Source organism: Diorhabda carinulata, chromosome 4 (assembly GCF_026250575.1).
Source record: "Diorhabda carinulata isolate Delta chromosome 4, icDioCari1.1, whole genome shotgun sequence".
In the NCBI taxonomy this organism is placed as follows: domain Eukaryota; kingdom Metazoa; phylum Arthropoda; class Insecta; order Coleoptera; family Chrysomelidae; genus Diorhabda; species Diorhabda carinulata.
Window position 1 is genome coordinate 31,670,939 of NC_079463.1, and position 20,978 is coordinate 31,691,916.

General features: G+C 34.6%; 1 protein-coding gene across 2 annotated transcripts in view; it reads left to right on the forward strand.

Moving 5' to 3' along the window:
• The window catches only part of LOC130892812 (tyrosine-protein kinase Src42A), a 74,887-nt gene that overhangs the window by 28,539 nt on the left and 25,370 nt on the right, over positions 1-20,978 (forward strand). The window contains exon 1 of one of the 2 annotated variants that reach the window (XM_057798449.1): positions 509-691. The exons of the other annotated variant lie outside the window; for it this stretch is intronic. The gene's annotated coding sequence lies outside the window, so the exon portion shown is untranslated. Of the gene's footprint in view, positions 1-508; positions 692-20,978 lie in introns of those variants that run through there. 2 annotated transcript variants of the gene reach the window in all.

Below are 20,978 nucleotides of genomic sequence, written 5' to 3' on the forward strand. Positions count from 1 at the left end.
GATGGACCCACGTTTCATCCGTGGTTATGAAACGTCTTTATTTCTGAAAAACACGCGATGGAAACATCTTCACGACTCTGTTTTTGTTCCATTGTGAGCAAACGCGGCTCCTATCTTGCGTACAGCTTTCTCGGGAGCGGTCTCACCCTGACTAGGATCTACTTCAGCTTTTTTAAGGGGAAAAAGTTATCTGAAAATACTCCAAGATTTACGTGAACAATTGGACAACATCCGTCATTCCATGCATGATGGAGCTTCGTAATAAATTAATTTTGACGTTGCATTTCATTCTTCTGATTTCTGCCGACCTTTGTATTATCGTTTTCGAAAATATTTTAGTATTTTTCTATACTTTCAACCATCATCAAATGCCCTATCCGGTCTATTTTACAAATTCATTTTAACTCGGATTCTTCCGATTCCGAGTGGTACAAGAGCTGAAGATCTACCGACCCCACCTCAACAATCGCCTATCTCGCGTGCGAAGCGGTCGTAGGCACAGTCAACTAACTTACACATCAGTTGTCGAGTAAACGTTTAGCCGTTCAGCTTGTTTTGGTATTAACCGCGGCGACACTGTAATTACGATTTCGCGAGTGATTTTTTTTTTGTCTATCAGTGCCGAAATAATTTTTTTGTGTGTATACAATTTTTGCGTCAGATTGGATAAACTGTAGGAAAAAATATTTAGGTAAATTGATTTTGGAACACGGATTCGGTTAAGAAATTTTGATTACCGACTTTCAGTATGACCTGATTGATAGGCCAGGCAAATGAGCGTTCGAAAAAAGCAGATAAATAAATCATTTAATGTTTATAATTATCAGCGATGGTTATTAAGATAAAATATTTAAAATTGGTATTTGGTTTATGTTTAGTTGCGATTTTTGGCCGTACTTTCATATCAAACGAAAGTTTATTATAATTTTTAGTTTACGAAAACTTATTAATATATAATTAGATTGATTTTTAATTAATTTTATCGCTTTTTCGAAAGTAGAATTGAAATAGTTTATAGTCAAAACATTATTAAACCTGGTTAACTTGATACAACTAAATATTAAATTATAAAACGTTAATAGACGAGTAAAATCTACCTAGTTGTAAGGGCGTTTGGTTTAAACATGGAACCAGACGTGAACTGAGCTCTTTTTGTACCCCATCCATCCGTCCAACGAAATTTCAAAGCAAAAACCATACAACAAAATAAACTGTTTGCAAATAAAACAAAAGAAAATCGTCTGAACTAGAGTCATCATTTGATTGAGTTATGAAGACGGTGAAACCACAAACATCTTCAACAAAGTTTTTCCAAAGCTTTCGGCGTTCTTCTGCTAGAACTTCCTTTACCAATTCTACAACCTCTTGTTTTGGAGATTGATGACATTTTCGTAATTCTGATTTTACTTTTGCCCGTATTAATTCTACAGGGTTAAATATGGAATAGTAAGGGGGTAGTCTGTGTTTGAAAAACGATTTTATGCAATTACAATTAAGGACTTGAATGGTTTCAAGATTTTATGTGTCGCCATCCAAATTTGTCCCAAGGTATTAGCCAGAATTGTAATAAAAAATCATATCTTGTAAGACCTGCGCAGAATATTCAATGAGTACGAAACTGACGAATCCAAAGGTACTTGAAGTTTTAGCTGGGTAATAAATCAGTTTATCAAGCCTCCAACAAAGACGAGAAGGAGTATTTGACAGTATTAACAAACTTAGATAACCTAGAATCCCATACATACACTCGTGCTCAAAAATAACGCACCACCTCGATTTCTGAAAATATTTTTTTGTTTAATAAATTAATATTGATATTGTTCAACTGCATAAAACGGTATTGTTAACATTTAAGATACTTTTTGTGATAGAAGTAAAAGAAACCCAAAAGATTAGGTTTTGATATTGAAATAAAGGGTGGTGCGTTACTTATGGCCGCGAGTTTATTAGCAAAAAGTTTTTCCAAAGCATGGGGAATAGTTCGGTCGGCAAACGAATTCATGACGTCCAAGGAATTTCTTCAATATTGCTATTGGTACTCGGTGATGTCTAGTTTTGGTCGTGCCATCGTATAACGCCATTTCTACATTTAAATAAAAATTCTTGACGACTTCTAATCATGTCAATTTACTTAGTACTAACTACCAAATAACCCTGCATCAAATTTGGAAAACATTCTTTATTTTTTTACCTGTAATCCCGTAGCTATCTGATGTCTTGTACTTTAAAGAAAACCCTTAAAAACACCCTTTTGATAGTGGTGTCAATTCAAACTTTTTCTCTTGATTGTAGCAAATATTTTACACGGTCACGTTGGTAATAACAGTATTTAACTTCACCACAAACGAAATAAAAATATAACTATTGTCCTTATTTGATAATATATGTAATGTCGGTTGTTGTGTGTGTGTAATCGACAACCTTCTGGAAGATCATTAAGAATTACCAAGAGTCATTTACTAGCATCGTTGGAAAACTCAATTTCCACCTTTTGGGCTTCTATTGACATGATATTTTCGTAGATACGATATTGCGTTACCATAGCGACGAACAATAACTTAGTAGAAGTGTAAGTGTAAAGTTCGACGTCAAAAAAGTAAAGCAGAGTTACGCGATAAATTAAAAGAAAAAAGATGTCCACCACCTGTATTTAAACATATGCTTAATACCCTCGGTGATCAATGCCCGTGAAAAATTGGCCTGCAAGCTTCAAAAGAGGTAAATTTTCCATTGAAGATGATGACCGATCGGGAAGGTCAGTTTCTGTATCAGTCCCAGAAAATATCGATTCAGTACATGACATGATTTCACGTCAATTTGGACATGAGATAAATTGCTACAAAATGGATCCCCAAATATTTGAATGTTGACCAAAAGCATGAAAACGATGTAGACTTAAACCGAATTGTTACTATAGATGAGACTTGGGTACATTTCTACGATCCAGAAACCAAGCAACAATCGATGGAAAGGTTCTCCAAGACTTAAGAAGTTTCGTGTCCAAAAATCTGCTGGAGAAGTTCTTGCTTCAGTTTTTTGGAATTGCCATGGAGTATTCATGATTGATTTTTTGGATAAGGGTAAAACAATAACTGGAGATTACTATTCGACATTACTGACAATTCTACGTGAAAAAATTGAAGAAAAAGGACGCGGAAAGCTACCCAAAAGTGTTTTGTTTTTGCAGGACAACATCCTTGCACGTAAATCTCATGTTGGCAAACAAAAAATTCGTGATTTAGGGTTTGAATTACTAGAAAAACCCCCTTATTCACCAGATTTGGCTCCGTCCGACCATTCTTTCTTTCTTCGACTGAAAAAAAGTTTAAAAGGTCGTAAATTTTCTTCCAACGAGGAGGTAATAGAAGCTGTGGAGGTCTGGTTTACAGAGCAAGGAGTCTAGAGACGTTGCAAGTTGGTTGTAATGAATGTATCCAATTAAGAGGAGAATTTGTTGAGTAATAAATTATTTTGACATTGAAATTTTGTTTGGTTCTATAGCAGGCTAAGAATTTTTCAATATATCCTCGTATATAAATAGATCCTTTCTGAATTTGATAATAAACTCGATGATAAACTTTTAAACTTGGCAGGAATCAATTAATCACAACAGGATACACTTTTTTTTTCTTCAAATATGTAATTTTCTCGAAAAAATGTCAATGGGATTTTACCACGAAGTACTTTCTATACCCCAAGTACTCCAAAAGGCAGAAATCTTAAGATCGCGGACGAACTTAGGTCTAAATATACGTATAAACAACTACAAGCTTCAATTATTATATTTAATAGTTAAAAAACTACTTTTGTTTTATTTACATAATGTACAAAAAAAAAACAACAATGACCATAAATCAAATACCAAAAAATTATCGTTACTGTTTTACTGTTCATTATTGCCTGGTCTATAGAGACTTGCAATTTAAAAAATAATGTTTCGCTAAACTTTTCATTCAAATATAAAAGATACGAGGGTTGTTAGTAATTGAAATCCTCGTTTAAAGTTACTTACATTTTGGTTCTTTCCAGACGTAGCTTGCTACTAAGTTTTGAGGTAGACAAATAAAAAACAATGTTCATAATTCGATATAGCTTTATCGTTTTTCAAAATATTCTCTATTAAAATCAAATACACGTTTCAACCAATCGTCTGATTGAGGTATTTCGAAAACATGTCATTTGAACCAATCAACCGCTTCTTCGTGCATAGAAAAACGTTGACCTCGCAATTTATTTTTGATCTGCGAATCATTGAGTGACAAACAAGAAGTGTACGGCGATTGAAGCATCAATTCGAAGTTTGGACTGTTCAAAAACGTTTTTGTTTGGTGTACCATTCAGAATCGACTTTTGTTGGATTTGGGTCGTCTTGGAGGACGATTGTTGTTTAGTTCTTAGCATCTCTTCGAACCAATCGACACGAGCTTTTTTTGAGCGATTGTCAAATTATGATCCAACGCAATTAAATCGATTTTGGACGACCAAAAGTTGGTTTAATCCACGTTGAAAATAATCGCGTTAAAAAACGTCAAACTTAATGGTGGTTATGTCGGATTTGACTTATTCTTATTTGTAACTACGTCAAGCTCTATTCCCAACGCCAAATATTTGACCCTAAAAGGTTTTTGAATCCCAATGGGCATGTTTTGAATTATTTCAGTTGAGTGATTGGTGGATATCTGTGAAAAAAGGCGCTGAGCATCTTGCTGTTGCTCCTTTTGTTCGGAGTAGCTCTTATATAATATTTCTCGGTAACGGAATCCGAAATAATTACAAAATTAAAAAAAAAACGTGTTTTCTTATGTAATTCTTTTCGAATCAATGCAATGCGAGCGTTCTTGAAATATCTTTCACCACCGAAGGTTGTCGTCGATTTAGAATTTGAAATGTTTCCAAGAAATTGTTGATGTTGAAGATGGCGAGGTTGCTGCAGATGACGATAGATCTTAAAAAATTAATTTCAAGAATTCTACCACGTGATTATAGTAATGTAATAATCAACACAAAGGAAATTGATACAATTAATTAATTCCATACAAATTTAGACGAAAAAAAAAATGGTTTTTCCAAGTTTTAATATGGATGATGAGTTGTTTCTTCGATATAAATTTTGTCACAAATTTCCATATTCGGTTTGGAGAAAAATTGAATTTTCTGGATTTCATTTGGTCAATATTGGCTCTAAACCACTTCTCTCAGATCAATTTTGTCAAAAAATTTATTTTCTAAATGAAATTAGGGTATAAAATGGCTTCTCTGAGATCCATTTTGTCGAAAATTGCCTTTTCATGTTTTGTTTCGTCCAAAAATTGTTTTTTCAAATTCTAATTGATTCTCTATATTTCATTTTGTCAATAATTACATTTTAAAATTTAATTGTGTCCAAAAGCTGTCTTATTATTCAAATATTCAAAAAATGGCTTCTCTGAGATCAATTTTGGCAACTTCTCATCTCTTATTGCGCTTAAAAATTGCTCTTTCAAATTAAGTTTGGACAAAAAATGGCTTCTACATATTGAATTCTGTTAAAAATGTCTTCTATATTAAGTTTGGGAAAACAATGGCTTTCCAAATATCACTTTTGGTAAAAAATTTACTTTTCTTGTTTTATTTTGTTCAAAAATTGGCTTTTTTCATTCAATTTGGACAAAAAGGGCTTCTCTATAATGAATTTTGTCAAAAATGACGTTTCCAAATTTAAATGTGTTGAAAATGTCTTCTATATTTAGTTTGGGAAACTATGGCTTTCCAAATATCACTTTTGGTAAAAAATTTGTTTTTCTTGTTTTATTTTGTTCAAAAATTGGCTTTTTTCATTCAATTTGGACAAAAAGGGCTTCTCTATAATGAATTTTGTCAAAAATGACGTTTCCAAATTTAAATGTGTTGAAAATGTCTTCTATATTAAGTTTGGGAAAACTATGGCTTTCCAAATATCACTTTTGGTAAAAAATTTGCTTTTCTTGTTTTATTTTGTTCAAAAATTGGCTTTTTTCATTCAATTTGGACAAAAAGGGCTTCTCTATAATGAATTTTGTCAAAAATGACGTTACCAAATTGTGTCAAAAATTAAGTTTGGACAAAAAATGGCTTCTACATATTGAATTCTGTTAAAAATGTCTTCTATATTAAATTTGGGACAACTATGGCTTTCCAAAGATCACTTTTAGCATAAAATTGACTTTTCTTATTTTATTTTGTTCAAAAATTGGTTTTCCACATTCAATTCGGAAAAAAGGGCTTCTCTATAATGAATTTTATTAAAAATGACGTTTCCAAATTTAAATGTGTTAAAAATTAAGTTTGGGAAAACTATGGCTTTCCAAATATCACTTCTGGTAAAAAATTTATTTTTCTTGTTTTATTTTGTTCAAAAATTGGTTTTTCTCCTTCAATTTGGACAAAAGGGGCTTCTCTATAATGAATTTTGTCAAAAATGACGTTACCAAATTTAATTGTGTCAAAAATTAAGTTTGGGCAAAATATGGCTATTTAATAATCACTTTTGGCATAAAATTGACTTTTCTTGTTTTATTTTATTCAAAAATTGGCTTTTCACTTTCATTTTGGACAAAAAGGGCTACTTTACGATTGTTATTATCAAAATGACATTTCCAAATTTAATTGTGTCACAATGTCTACATTAAATTTTGACAAAAATGACTTATCGAAGATCAATTTTAATTTTCACATAATTTTGACATAAAAATGACTTCTCTACGTTTTGTTTTTGTCAAAAATTACATTTCCAAATTCAATTCTGTTTTTTTCTGAATTAAATTTGGACTAAAAACGGCTTCTTGTTAACAAATGGCTTCTCCAAATTTAAATTCGACAAAATTTGTTTCAATTAGTTCATAGAAAATGAAATTCGAACCATAAATGGCCTCTCTGACACTATCTTAAAAAAAAATTGCTTCACCAGATTCATTTATATAAAAAATGTGACTTAATCCCGTATTAGGCTTATCTCAATTTATGTGGGTACGTTCAGGTCATTTGTAAAACTTATTTCCAATCACATTTAAACAAAATCCAAACAACCATTTACATTTCCAGTTATTACAGTACAGATATTTTCAACAGCAACTATAATTTTCACGCGTCTCCTGTATATTAACCTACTTTTCACACACAACCTATAGAAACAGTATCAGTAGATCTGATTGATAATTCAACCCTTCACTAGATCATAATATACAGATCGCTGTGGTGCAATGGAAAGGATCTATGTATGATAATTAAAACGTTTCTGGTTCAATTTGACGTACTGACATGAAAAAACAAAAAAAATTAACTTATAACACCTGGTATGGAATATTTTTGTGCGAATTTATACGAAAAAAAGTCCGAAGAATGAAAAAGTATAAATTTTTTGAGACAACCGGTACAACAACTCCATATGTTTTTCTCTATAAATCCGAATTTGCATCGACGACGACGTTAATGCTCATTTTTCAGCATTAGGGCGTAATTTGTAGTACCTATTATTAAAAGTGTCAAAAATCTTATTCTTTATTTGCTTCTTTCGAATTAAAAAAACGCATTTTTGAACCGCACGAAATGCATTATCAAGCTGTGATTTATAATGACTACGAAAAAAGTGAACATTCGAACGCGAAAATTGAATATCGAATGTCCATCTGTGTAGAATTTATCTACGAAGTAAACTCAAAAAGAAAGAAGATTGTACAAAATTTATCTATCCATAGGAACAATAAACTCCCAGCTATTCCACTAGCAACTATGGAGAAACAAGGCTATTTTGGAAAAATAAAGGAAAGACATTGAATTGAGTAATCCCTTTGTCCCTTTGTCGCTTTCTTTCCATCTCCAGAGATGGAAAATCTTCCGGGTATTGCTGGTTTTGTGTATAAGAGCTTGACTGTTCCAATAGATCTCTATCTATTAAACAGACTGTACATTCCACATCTGAGGTTATGTCTGCTTGCTGCACATTTCCACTGTTGTTGAAGTTTTGTTTCTCCTATGAAGATTTAGACTGCAGTTATATGAATGGAACCATGCTTATCTGTTTATGAAGACATGGGAACAAAATATTCTTACATTTTTGGGGCTGGTTGAACTCTGGATAACTCGACCTCGACCATTCTATATTCAACCATTCAATATCTTCTCCATAATAGATATTTTGACATTAAAAGTAATAATGGGATGCAAACCAGTATTGGATCTATCTAGGCAACCAGGCCTGGTCGAGGCTTGCAAACCAAGCGAGTCCCAGTCCCAAGTTTGGGCTAAAAACGGCTTCCAAGCTAGGGTCAGAGTCAGAGCTAGCCCAAGTCTGGTATGGGGATTGTTTCTTAAAATGCAGAAAATTAAATTATGAAGGCGAGCTGATTCAGTGGAAGCCTGGTTGAAGTTTGGGTAACTTGGCTCTAAAGTCAGCTAAGCCTGCCCGAACTCTATGTAACCTTATCTCGGCCATCCCATATTCACCCAAGCCTGGCTGAACTCTGGATAACCCGACCTCGGCCATCCTATAGTCAACAATGCAATATCTTATCCATAATAGATATTTTGACATTAAAAGTAATAATGGGATGCAAACCAGTATTGGATCTATCTAGGTAACCAGGCCTGGTCGAGGCTTGCAAACCAAGCGAGTCCCAGTCCCAAGTTTGGGCTAAAAACGGCTTCCAAGCTAGGGTCAGAGTCAGAGCTAGTCCAAGTCTGGTATGGGTATTGTTTCATAAAGTGGAGAAAATTAAATTAAAACAAACAGTTTGTATACAAATAAGGAATTCCCACTGAAAGTTTAACTTTACTTTCATTGGGTTATTTACGAGGATAGTCCCAGAAGTAACTTTATTAGAAAGCACAACAGAACCAGCATCACAGTAATCGACCAAATGAGGTGACGACTCCAGAAATCAACAAAGACTGAAATTCCTCTGTAGGTATTCCAAAAAGTGCAGTACATCGTATATTAACTGAAAATTTGGACACGAGAAAGCTGGGCGCAAGGTGGGTGCCGCGTTTGTTCACAATGCAGCGTCGTCATAACCGTGGATGAAACGTGGATCCATCACTTCACATCCAAAACAAAAGACAATCAAAACAATGGATGGAAAAGGAAGAATCTCTGATCTAAAGAAGACAAGATCCTTTCCAATTTCAAGCAAGGTCACGGCGTCGGTTTTTTGGGCTTATTTTCATTGACTATCTTGAAAAAGAGAAAACTATCTAAGAAGAAGAATGTCTAAGAAGAATGGCTAAGAAAATGTTGTTTCGCCATGCACCAATGCACCAGCTCATATATCCGTTATTGCAATGTGCAGTGGCCGAAATTAATGAATTGAAGTTTGAATTTATTTCATTTTGCTTTTACGCTCAAAAATGTTGAAAGTTCTAGATGGTTATGATAGATTCGACGTGTCAATTCTCAAAACATAAAAATTGAAGTTTACATATGATGGATAATCTTTTTCCTTGTTTATAATAATGTCACTTATCTTAGTATCAATATGAACGATTAATATTTAAAAAAAAATTTTTTTCGTACAGATTTGTCCAGCTTTATATAAAATTTTATTTTCGTAGAAAGAGATATTAGCATCGAAATTATGAGAGGATCCAAAAATTTCGATTGGGCGAATTTACCTTTGGTTTGGTTACTTTTACTTCTATATGATGATCATTAGATTTCAGATTTCCATGCTCAGACTTTCGTATCTTCTCCTCTCCTCCCAAAAAAAGTCTATCGCCCGTTCTTCCTGATCCTAGGCGGTCACTCCACCTCGACCTTTACTTTACTCTGTTCCAACTGGAGATTTATTTCTTTCTAGGTAGTTCCATTCCATGTTTCTTACGCTGTGATACCCATTTCTCGGTCTAGTACTTTCCCGAGATCCGCTTGAGAATTTTCAATTCTGACGTCTCCGAGAGCTGTTCAATTTTTGATATATCTGACCTTATTTCTGATGTATAGGTAGGTCAAATAGTAGGTTTAGAAATTTTGGCCTCCGTTTCTAATCTTAGGTGTTTGTTTCGTCATTCTACGACCTTATTCGCTTTCGTTAAGTCCTCTTAATTCTTCTTCTACGTCTCCATTATTGAACTCGAAAGAGCTCAATTGGAGCAGCTACAATTTTAGAAAGAATGTATATGGTTTTATGTTCGATAAAGTGAATAACATCTACCAGTCTAATACGGTCAAACGCTTTTTTGAGGACAATGAAACATAGGAATGCTGGTTTGTTATATTTTACGAATTCCGGATAGAAACTGCATCTGATCCGAATCCACACACAAATTTCGACATAATCTAAAGCAAATTGTTTATCTTCTGAGTGAAAATTGAAAGTACAATGAAGAAATAAGGAAAATGAGCGGGATTCATAATTGTATCCACCACCAAACTCATGAAACGTAAAAACAGTGAAAATGGTGGATTTCAAAGAGTTTATTTGATCCGAAAAAAGCGTTTCATCGATCACAAAAAGGAAATCGACAGTTTTTTGATTGATTAGATAAAAAGATAAACTGCAAAAACTTGGGTGATGGCTTAGTTGGTTGACCACCTTCCTTATTCACCAAATCTGGTTCCCAGCAGCTTTTATCTGGTTCCTAAACTTGAAGCTTCAATTGTAGGTTGAGAAAAAATTAGAAATTTGTAAACCAGTGTAATTTTCACGTACGACCACCCATTTAGTCTATAAATTATCATTGTATTTTAATGTAGTGCCATTTAAGTTGCATTCCTATCGATTTCGTTGGGAAACCGCTATAAATAAATGCATTTTACTGTTTCTGTGACGCACATAATTCGGATTTTAATGTTTCATATATTTTAAACAAAATAATAACGGTGACGTTCGTTTTAATATTTGTTAGTACTATTAATGAACGGTACTTAGATTGTTTTCGTTAGAAACAAATATTAAACGTGGTTTTTCTTACGTCAAACCAATATTGTAAACTATCGATTTTTCTTTTTAAACTGAAACACGTCGTTTGTTCAATAAAAAAAAACGTGAATTTCCGAGAAAAAAATCCATTATAATAATAAAAAATATAAACATTCATATCGCAATATATTGTTCCATTTTTCTCTCCACTGCCATACGGGGTTCTTTCGCACGGATATTGCACAATTACGAGGATGGTTCCATAGGTTCCGGGCCTGACGTTGACATAACGGTCGTTGCTTGGAAAATTCTACACAATCTAAACGGCATATGATGTCAAAATTGCATAAATTGGGCTTCGAATTGTTTCCATATTCACCATATTTTCCAGATCTGGCCCCCCGCGACTTTATCCAGCTCTCAGACTTTAAAAAGACAAAAATTCTGTACCTATGAAGAGGTTATAGTCTAACCTGAAGCCCGTTTTCAGGCTAAAGACAAATCTTACTATAAAAACAGTTTAGAAAAAAGAAATTGATGATAAAATTGTATAAATAAGACTTCGAATTGTTTTCATATTCATCATATTTCACGATCTGCCCCCCTGCGATTTTACCAGCTCTCTGACCTTAGAAGGAAACTCGCTGGTCAGAAATTTTGTACTGATGAAGGGGTTATGGCCGAAACTGAAGCCCATTTTAAGGCTAAAGACAAATCTTACTATAAAAACAGTTTAGAAAAAAGAAATTGATGATAAAATTGCATAAATAAGACTTCGAAGTGTTTCCATATTCACCATATTTTCCAGATCTGGTTCCCCGCGACTTTATTCAGCTCTCAGACTTTAAAAAGAGACTCGCTGGACAGAAATTTTGCACCTATGAAGAGGTTATGGTCTAACCTGAAGCCCGTTTTCAGGCTATAGACAAATCTTACTATAAAAACAGTTTAGAAAAAAGAAATTGATGATAAAATTGCATAAATAAGACTTCGAAGTGTTTCCATATTCACCATATTTTCCAGATCTGGTTCCCCGCGACTTTATTCAGCTCTCAGACTTTAAAAAGAGACTCGCTGGACAGAAATTCTGCACCTATGAAGGGGTTATGGCCGAAACTGAAGCTCATTTTCAAACTAAAGACAATTCTCACTACAAAAACGGTTTCGAAAAAAGAAAATTATGTCAAAATTGCATAAATTAGGCTTCGAAGTGTTTCCATAATCACCATATTTTCCAGATCTGGCCCCCCGCGACTTTATCCAGCTCTCAGACTTTAAAAAGAGACTCGCTGGACAGAAATTTTGCACCTATGAAGAGGTTATAGTCTAACCTGAAGTCCATTTTCAGGCTATAGACAAATCTAACTATAAAAACGGTGTAGAAAAAATAAAATTATGTCAAAATTGCATAAATTAGGCTTCGAAGTGTTTCCATATTCACCATATTTTCCAGATCTGGCCCCCTGCGACTTTATCCAGCTCTCAGACTTTAAAAAGAGACTCGCTGGACAGAAATTTTGCACCTATGAAGAGGTTATGGTCTAACCTGAAGCCCGTTTTCAGGCTATAGACAAATCTTACTATAAAAACGGCGTAGAAAAAATAAAATACTGACAGGATTGCATAAATTGGGCTTTGAATTGTTTCCATATTCACCATATTTTCCAGATCTGGCCCCCCGCGACTTTATCCAGCTCTCAGACTTTAAAAAGACAAAAATTCTGTACCTATGAAGAGGTTATAGTCTAACCTGAAGCCCGTTTTCAGGCTAAAGACAAATCTTACTATAAAAACAGTTTAGAAAAAAGAAATTGATGATAAAATTGTATAAATAAGACTTCGAAGTGTTTTCATATTCATTATATTTCACAGATCTGCCCCCCTGCGATTTTACCAGCTCTCTGACCTTAGAAGGAAACTCGCTGGTCAGAAATTTTGTACTGATGAAGGGGTTATGGCCGAAACTGAAGCCCATTTTAAGGCTAAAGACAAATCTTACTATAAAAACAGTTTAGAAAAAAGAAATTGATGATAAAATTGCATAAATAAGACTTCGAAGTGTTTCCATATTCACCATATTTTCCAGATCTGGCCCCCCGCGACTTTATCCAGCTCTCAGACTTTAAAAAGAGACTCGCTGGACAAAAATTCTGCACGTTTGAAGAGGTTATGGCCGAAACTGAAGCTCATTTTCAAACTAAAGACAATTCTCACTATAAAAACGGTTTCGAAAAAATAAAATTATGTCAAAATTGCATAAATTGGGCTTCGAAGTGTTTCCTTATTCGCCATATTTTCAAAATCTGGTCCCAACGAGTTTTTCCTGTTCTCAAATATTTTAATCAGACTTAGAGGTTAGAGGTTATACGTAAACGTCCATTTTGAGGAGAATGACGGCCATTATTATTTGGAAAAATGTCTCGTTTCTTTGTTTCAGGCACCCTCGTATACGTATAGCTGTAAATTTTGAAATAAAAATTAATCTTTTAGCAGTTTCCGTATTGTCAATTGCGCTATAAAAAGTACAGCTATTTTACAGTTACACGTATTATATACGTTTTCTCATTTAATATTGTTTGTATTTGGAGATGATCAGAGGATTCGAACACCTGTTGTTTCAACACCAATTTTCGCGAATTTTAAATTGTGGAATTAAGTACTAGAGTACTAGGAATATCACCAGAAGTACTATTCCAAACAAAAGTTTCCTTTTTGTAACATTTTCATCGTCCAATTACTTCGTAATTATCAATTTTTTTAATACAAATCATTGTTATAATTCTTACATAATACCAGTCGTATTTATTTAACTACACATTGTCCCAGTTTATGTCTTAATCTAGTTACACAACCTAATTTATCGAGAATAATAATTGATGTGTGGGTATTTTACGATTGGACATGTATATGCCTGTACAATACAATTCTCTAGAAACGAAATAAAAATTAAATAACATCGATTTCCATCTATAACTTCTCGCCAAGAATCAGTTATCACTTGACATCAGATCCGGATAAAACGCTGGATGATTGAGCAATTATTCCACGAGTTTCGTCCAATTATCTGTGTGATTTATGTTATGTCAAACGTCACGCCATTTGAGATACTTGAAACATTCATTTTGGTCAAAAAATGTGCCAGAAAACATCGAAGATGTGCGTAAATCGATATCACAACATCGTCACGTGAAATACCGTGAGATTTAGCCGTACTTGGGCATTAATTCCACTAGCACACATTCAAAATTGCATGAAAATTTGGCTGTCGAAAAATTGCGAGGTCAACGTTTTTCTGAAAACAGCAAAATGAGTTATTCAGTCGGCTTCTCGAATTAAGGTTATGTTTAGAATGTAAGGGTATGATCCGACAAAATAATTACAGCACAGGTATCAAATTATTTCTCCAACTACTGTTGCTATTTGAACGAGATCTTAGGTCTTACAATTTGTTTGGTTTGGTCTTTCTAAATATACTGAGAGGTAAAAGAGATATTGAAAAGGTACGATAAAGGCGACTTTCCCTTATATATTCATATAAAAACCGTCGGTAACTGGACTGAAACTAATATTAGTATCATTAAAAGTTTTCTCCGCATCTAAACAAAGATTAAAAATCGCGTTTTATACAAATAAATAAATTGATGTACGTGTGTTTTTGATCGACACTGTATAAGGTAAGTGTAATTAACAACAATTATTATCGTATTTTGTTTTTCTTCTCGTATAAATTGCAAGTCTGGTCAAGCAAAGTTGGTAAATCGATTAGCTATTTCATTTAGTTTAAATGCAAGCGATAATGTACAAGAGGTCGTTTGCCTGAAGATTTCGCAATGCTATGAATACACACGCATTTTCACTGACAGAACTTTAATTATAAGTGATTGTAAATTACACACTATCTAATTATTAACCGTACGCACTCGAAGGATGAACCGATTTTCAGGAAATTGTTTAGTATAGTTTTCGCCCTAATATCGTCGACTATGGGGAAGAAAAATTTGAAATAGTCAAAACAATACTTACTTAGCAATAATTACCCTTATCTGACACAATCTAGAAGACATCCAAACGTTTCTAACACTGATTTCTATTCATTCCAAAGAGCTTCCAGACGGATGAATCCACTCAGTACAAACCAATCACGTGCTTCCTCACTTTATATAAGATTTTCAGCAGAAGTACGCTAGAATATATACAGTTCATTCGTGGATTACAAGAAAGCGTTTAATAGTGTACCTTATTAGCTACTGGAGGTCTTGCAAATATACCAGATTGACTTCTTGCACCCGTTATGGTTCTGCCTTACATTTAATTCCTTAATCACTATACTTATCCTAATAGAAATACCAATTGTACCATATCCCATCCTTTCTACATGGATGACATCAAGCTATACCCATATAACATATCGATACCCCACGTACATAATATGGAGTTTGGACTGTCTAAAAGCAAGAAGAAATGAAGGAATCGTACGGCCAATGGCAAACGGAGAACCTAAAAACACCTAGTATTTAACAGGCGAAAGTCCAAGAGTCCAAGATTAATATAAAAAAAGTTAAATCACTTAGGAAATCAGAATTAGATGCAGGCAACAGATGATTTACTAGCGGAACTGTCATTTCAGAAATCGAAGGCTTCACGGCGGGTTATCAACTATCCAGCAAGTACCAGCCTCAGAAGTTGCTTGAAAATGAGTCAATCCAGTTCTTTTGATGAACACTTACCTTTTCAAGATACACCTGGAGTACGTCGATCTCGCAAATCTAATTAAACCGATGTGAAGCAGCGAAAATTTGGAAATAGTCTCAGACTAAACTGGCATTACCAAAAAACATGAATTTAATTGTATTTTCCTCAAAATAGTCATTAACTTCCGACATTACCTCTTCATTGTTGGAAAATCTTTGACTACAATGCCATTTTTTCAAGTCTGGAAACAAAAAATGATCTAAATCTGGCGACAAGGGTGGATGAGGTAGCAATTCAAACTTAGATTCGTTAATTTTGTCAATTGCAATAACGGATTTGTGAGCTGGTGCATTGTCTTGATGAAACAACACTTTTTCTTTAACCAAATGCGGCCTTTTTTGCTTGATTTCTTCGCTCAAACGTTGCTTAATACTCCCCGTTGATAGTTTTTCCTTTTTCAAAATAGTCAATGAAAATTATTCCAAAAAACCGATGCCATGACTTTGCCTGCAGCTGGAACAATCTTCGCTTTTTTTGGAACCGGTTCTCCCTTTCCACTCCATCGTTTTGATTGTCCTTTTTTTTCGGATGTGAAGTGGTTCCATCCATGGTTATGAAACGACGAAAAAATTCGCGACACATTCTCAAACACTCGATGGAAACATCTTCCAGGCGCTGTTTTTGTTCCATTGTGAACAAACGTCGCACCCATTTTGCGTACAGCTTTCTCATGTCCAAATTTTCAGTTAACATGCAATTTCTAAAATGTCAACATTTCTGGAGACGTCATCTCATTTGATTGCAGGCCATAGGGCCTTATTTAAACTCTTCTACCCATTTTTTTATTGTTGATAACGATTAAAGCGGTCTGACTTAGAATAGAATCTAGTTCAGCTTTTATATTGGTTAGGCTAAGGCCTCTCAATAACTCAAATAACTATTGATGGCTGCCAAATAAAATACTAAACAACGTGGCGTCTTCAAACTTGAAACGCTGTATAGATTGGGGTATTTTCCAAGCAACTACCGCCATCTCTACGTCAGGTCAAGTACTTCTGGGACCCTCATCGTATGTATTAGTTACTTTAAATGACTTTTTCGGTATGTTCTTATTCGTTTATGTTATCAATTTTGTCTAAACGTTAGCATTCCAAAAAGAAAACACTTAGACAGTTTTATTTCGAGTCCTCAACCTACAACACCATTCGAAATAGGAAATATACAAAGCGTTTTATTCAAGGTGCGTCTCCATTGAACAAACAATAGGGAAACAAGTTTGTCAAACACGTTGATTAAAGTGCAGTTTTAACAAACATTTCTTATTTCAACAAACAATTGTTTGACAAACATTGTCACCAAACAATTGCGATTCGGCATGAAACATAAGTCAGTTAGGTTTTGTCGAAGAATGGGTGATTTGAACCGCCGCCGTCGTCTGGCCTGCATTGCAGCGGCTTATATTTTAATGAAAGAACCTCGTTCTCGTCGATGGTGGCAGAGACAATTGTTTTTACGGCGTTATGAATATAGTGGTGATGATTTCCGAAATGATTTGACAGCCGGGTGTTTGTTTACAAATTTTATCGATGATGAGACCAGTGATTAGTGGTTTTTCCTTGATTAAAATAAGTTAGTCCCCATCAAGGCTTCTTTTTTTTCTGTGGCACCCATCCCGGACTTACAATTTGTTGCTAGCAACTTTTTCTCTCGTCTATATTGCACTAGAAGTGTTTCAATCTTTCTTTTCATCTCGGCGACATTATTTACACCTAAATCTTTTGCAATATCATCAAATCTTTTGATTTTGTTTTTATAATCGTCATTATTAGAGTCCCACAATGAAGGTTTACCTTCGTAAACTTTAATTAACCTCATCAAATTCTCCTGGCTCCAAAACTTTCTACTCATTTTACGGAAAAACCACACACACACTTTTCCACTGAATATTTTCAATAAAAAAAATACAAATAATAATATTTATATACAAAAATTACGCCGGAAAACCACGTAGGGGTTCCATACATGAAATGTTTGTTGGGATAGCGTCCACACCGAAAACACCGGCGAAATTTTCGTCAAATGTTTGTCCAGTGGGGACGCGGCTTTAGAAAAACGTCTGCTAGTCACGAAGCTATGAGTGGTATTTCTAGATAAGTTTTTTTGTGAGCAGTATATACAGTTTTACACTGTTTATTCGGATTTTTTCTATACAACTTTAGAATTGTTTCAACAAATAATTATCGCCGCATTCGCCGTTACATATCAGCGTGTTTTATCTGCTGTAAAAAAAATAACACCATACGATCACCATTACAAATTTACACATATCATTATATAATCGCACGAAACGTTGCCCGAACAATGAGAATATCATCGAGTGAATCATAAAATCATGAATACAACGACGGAAATCCCACACAAAAGCATCAATGTTTTCATTCACAATCACGACCGAAAAATAAGGTGTGCGCGGCTATATCACAAATATTGAAATTTCATTAATTTCTACAAGGTTATTCACCTATGCTGCTAAAACTTGTACAATTATTGAATTAATTGCGGAAATCGATGCCGCCGATTTTCGGAAAAATTCTTAGATATCGGCTCGCTTGGATTTTGATCACGAAGCACTAGAGAACCGATAAAAAAAGATATAAAAATTACCACCAACGTAAATCACCATTTTATTAGTTCTCTTTTGTATTTTGAGAAAGTGAACGTTGGGATTTTCTTCTTCTTTGAATAATCTCAATGACTTATCGATTCAGTGAAGCTGCGGCTTTTTATTTATATTTATTAATAATAAAAATATTTAATCACTTGCACTGCGGCCTAGTACAACTCTATAACATTATTACTTTCAAGTACATATTACATCGCTCAATAAGTCGTGTGACTGACACACAGATGGCGTTGCCTTTGTCATATGACGTTTACGAAGTATCAACTTTTAAACTGACAGCCATTTAAGTGAAGCTACTCACCGATTCTTGATAATAATGCGGCTTTTTATGGCCTAGTATAACTCAGCACATTATTACTTTCAAGTACATATTACATCGCTCAATAAGTCGTGTGACTGACACACAGATGGCGTTGCCTTTGTCATATGACGTTTACGAAGTACCAACTTTTAAACTGACAGCCATTTAAGTGAAGCTACTCACCGATTCTTGATAAAAATGCGGCTTTTTATGGCCTAGTATAACTCAGCACATTATTACTTTCAAGTACATATTACATCGCTCAATAAGTCGTGTGACTGACACACAGATGGCGTTGCCTTTGTCATATGACGTTTACGAAGTATCAACTTTTAAACTGACAGCCATTTAAGTGAAGCTACTCACCGATTCTTGATAAAAATGCGGCTTTTTATGGCCTAGTATAACTCAGCACATTATTACTTTCAAGTACATATTACATCGCTCAATAAGTCGTGTGACTGACACACAGATGGCGTTGCCTTTGTCATATGACGTTTACGAAGTATCAACTTTTAAACTGACAGCCATTTAAGTGAAGCTACTCACCGATTCTTGATAAAAATGCGGCTTTTTATGGCCTAGTATAACTCAGCACATTATTACTTTCAAGTACATATTACATCGCTCAATAAGTCGTGTGACTGACACACAGATGGCGTTGCCTTTGTCATATGACGTTTACGAAGTACCAACTTTTAAACTGACAGCCATTTAAGTGAAGCTACTCACCGATTCTTGATAAAAATGCGGCTTTTTATGGCCTAGTATAACTCAGCACATTATTACTTTCAAGTACATATTACATCGCTCAATAAGTCGTGTGACTGACACACAGATGGCGTTGCCTTTGTCATATGACGTTTACGAAGTATCAACTTTTAAACTGACAGCCATTTAAGTGAAGCTACTCACCGATTCTTGATAAAAATGCGGCTTTTTATGGCCTAGTATAACTCAGCACATTATTACTTTCAAGTACATATTACATCGCTCAATAAGTCGTGTGACTGACACACAGATGGCGTTGCCTTTGTCATATGACGTTTACGAAGTATCAACTTTTAAACTGACAGCCATTTAAGTGAAGCTACTCACCGATTCTTGATAAAAATGCGGCTTTTTATGGCCTAGTATAACTCAGCACATTATTACTTTCAAGTACATATTACATCGCTCAATAAGTCGTGTGACTGACACACAGATGGCGTTGCCTTTGTCATATGACGTTTACGAAGTATCAACTTTTAAACTGACAGCCATTTAAGTGAAGCTACTCACCGATTCTTGATAAAAATGCGGCTTTTTATGGCCTAGTATAACTCAGCACATTATTACTTTCAAGTACATATTACATCGCTCAATAAGTCGTGTGACTGACACACAGATGGCGTTGCCTTTGTCATATGACGTTTACGAAGTATCAACTTTTAAACTGACAGCCATTTAAGTGAAGCTACTCACCGATTCTTGATAAAAATGCGGCTTTTTATGGCCTAGTATAACTCAGCACATTATTACTTTCAAGTACATATTACATCGCTCAATAAGTCGTGTGACTGACACACAGATGGCGTTGCCTTTGTCATATGACGTTTACGAAGTACCAACTTTTAAACTGACAGCCATTTAAGTGAAGCTACTCACCGATTCTTGATAAAAATGCGGCTTTTTATGGCCTAGTATAACTCAGCACATTATTACTTTCAAGTACATATTACATCGCTCAATAAGTCGTGTGACTGACACACAGATGGCGTTGCCTTTGTCATATGACGTTTACGAAGTATCAACTTTTAAACTGACAGCCATTTAAGTGAAGCTACTCACCGATTCTTGATAAAAATGCGGCTTTTTATGGCCTAGTATAACTCAGCACATTATTACTTTCAAGTACATATTACATCGCTCAATAAGTCGTGTGACTGACACACAGATGGCGTTGCCTTTGTCATATGACGTTTACGAAGTACCAACTTTTAAACTGACAGCCATTTAAGTGAAGCTACTTTTGTAATTATCAAAATAATGGATTCAAAACAATTTCGTGTGTTAATTTATCACTGAATCTTGATAAAAAAATACTGTAAAAGCTCAGCAACAGCTTCAAAAGTGTTATACTGCTCCATCGAGAAGAACCGTTTGTTATTAGTTTGCTGAATTTAAACGTGGTCGTACAGACACAGATGATGGTGAACGTTTTGGTCGTCCGATTCAAGTGGTTATTCCAGTTATATGGAAATTGCTCGAGATAGCTGAGGTTATAAAGTTATCAGAACGCAGTGTACACGAACATTTGACCATGACAAAACTTTTGACAACGTAGGTGTCGCGTTTACTCAAAGTCGATTAAAAAACAACAACGTGTTGATGATTCAGAGCAGTGTTTGGCCATGTTTAAACGTCGATATGTGACAATGGATCCATCACT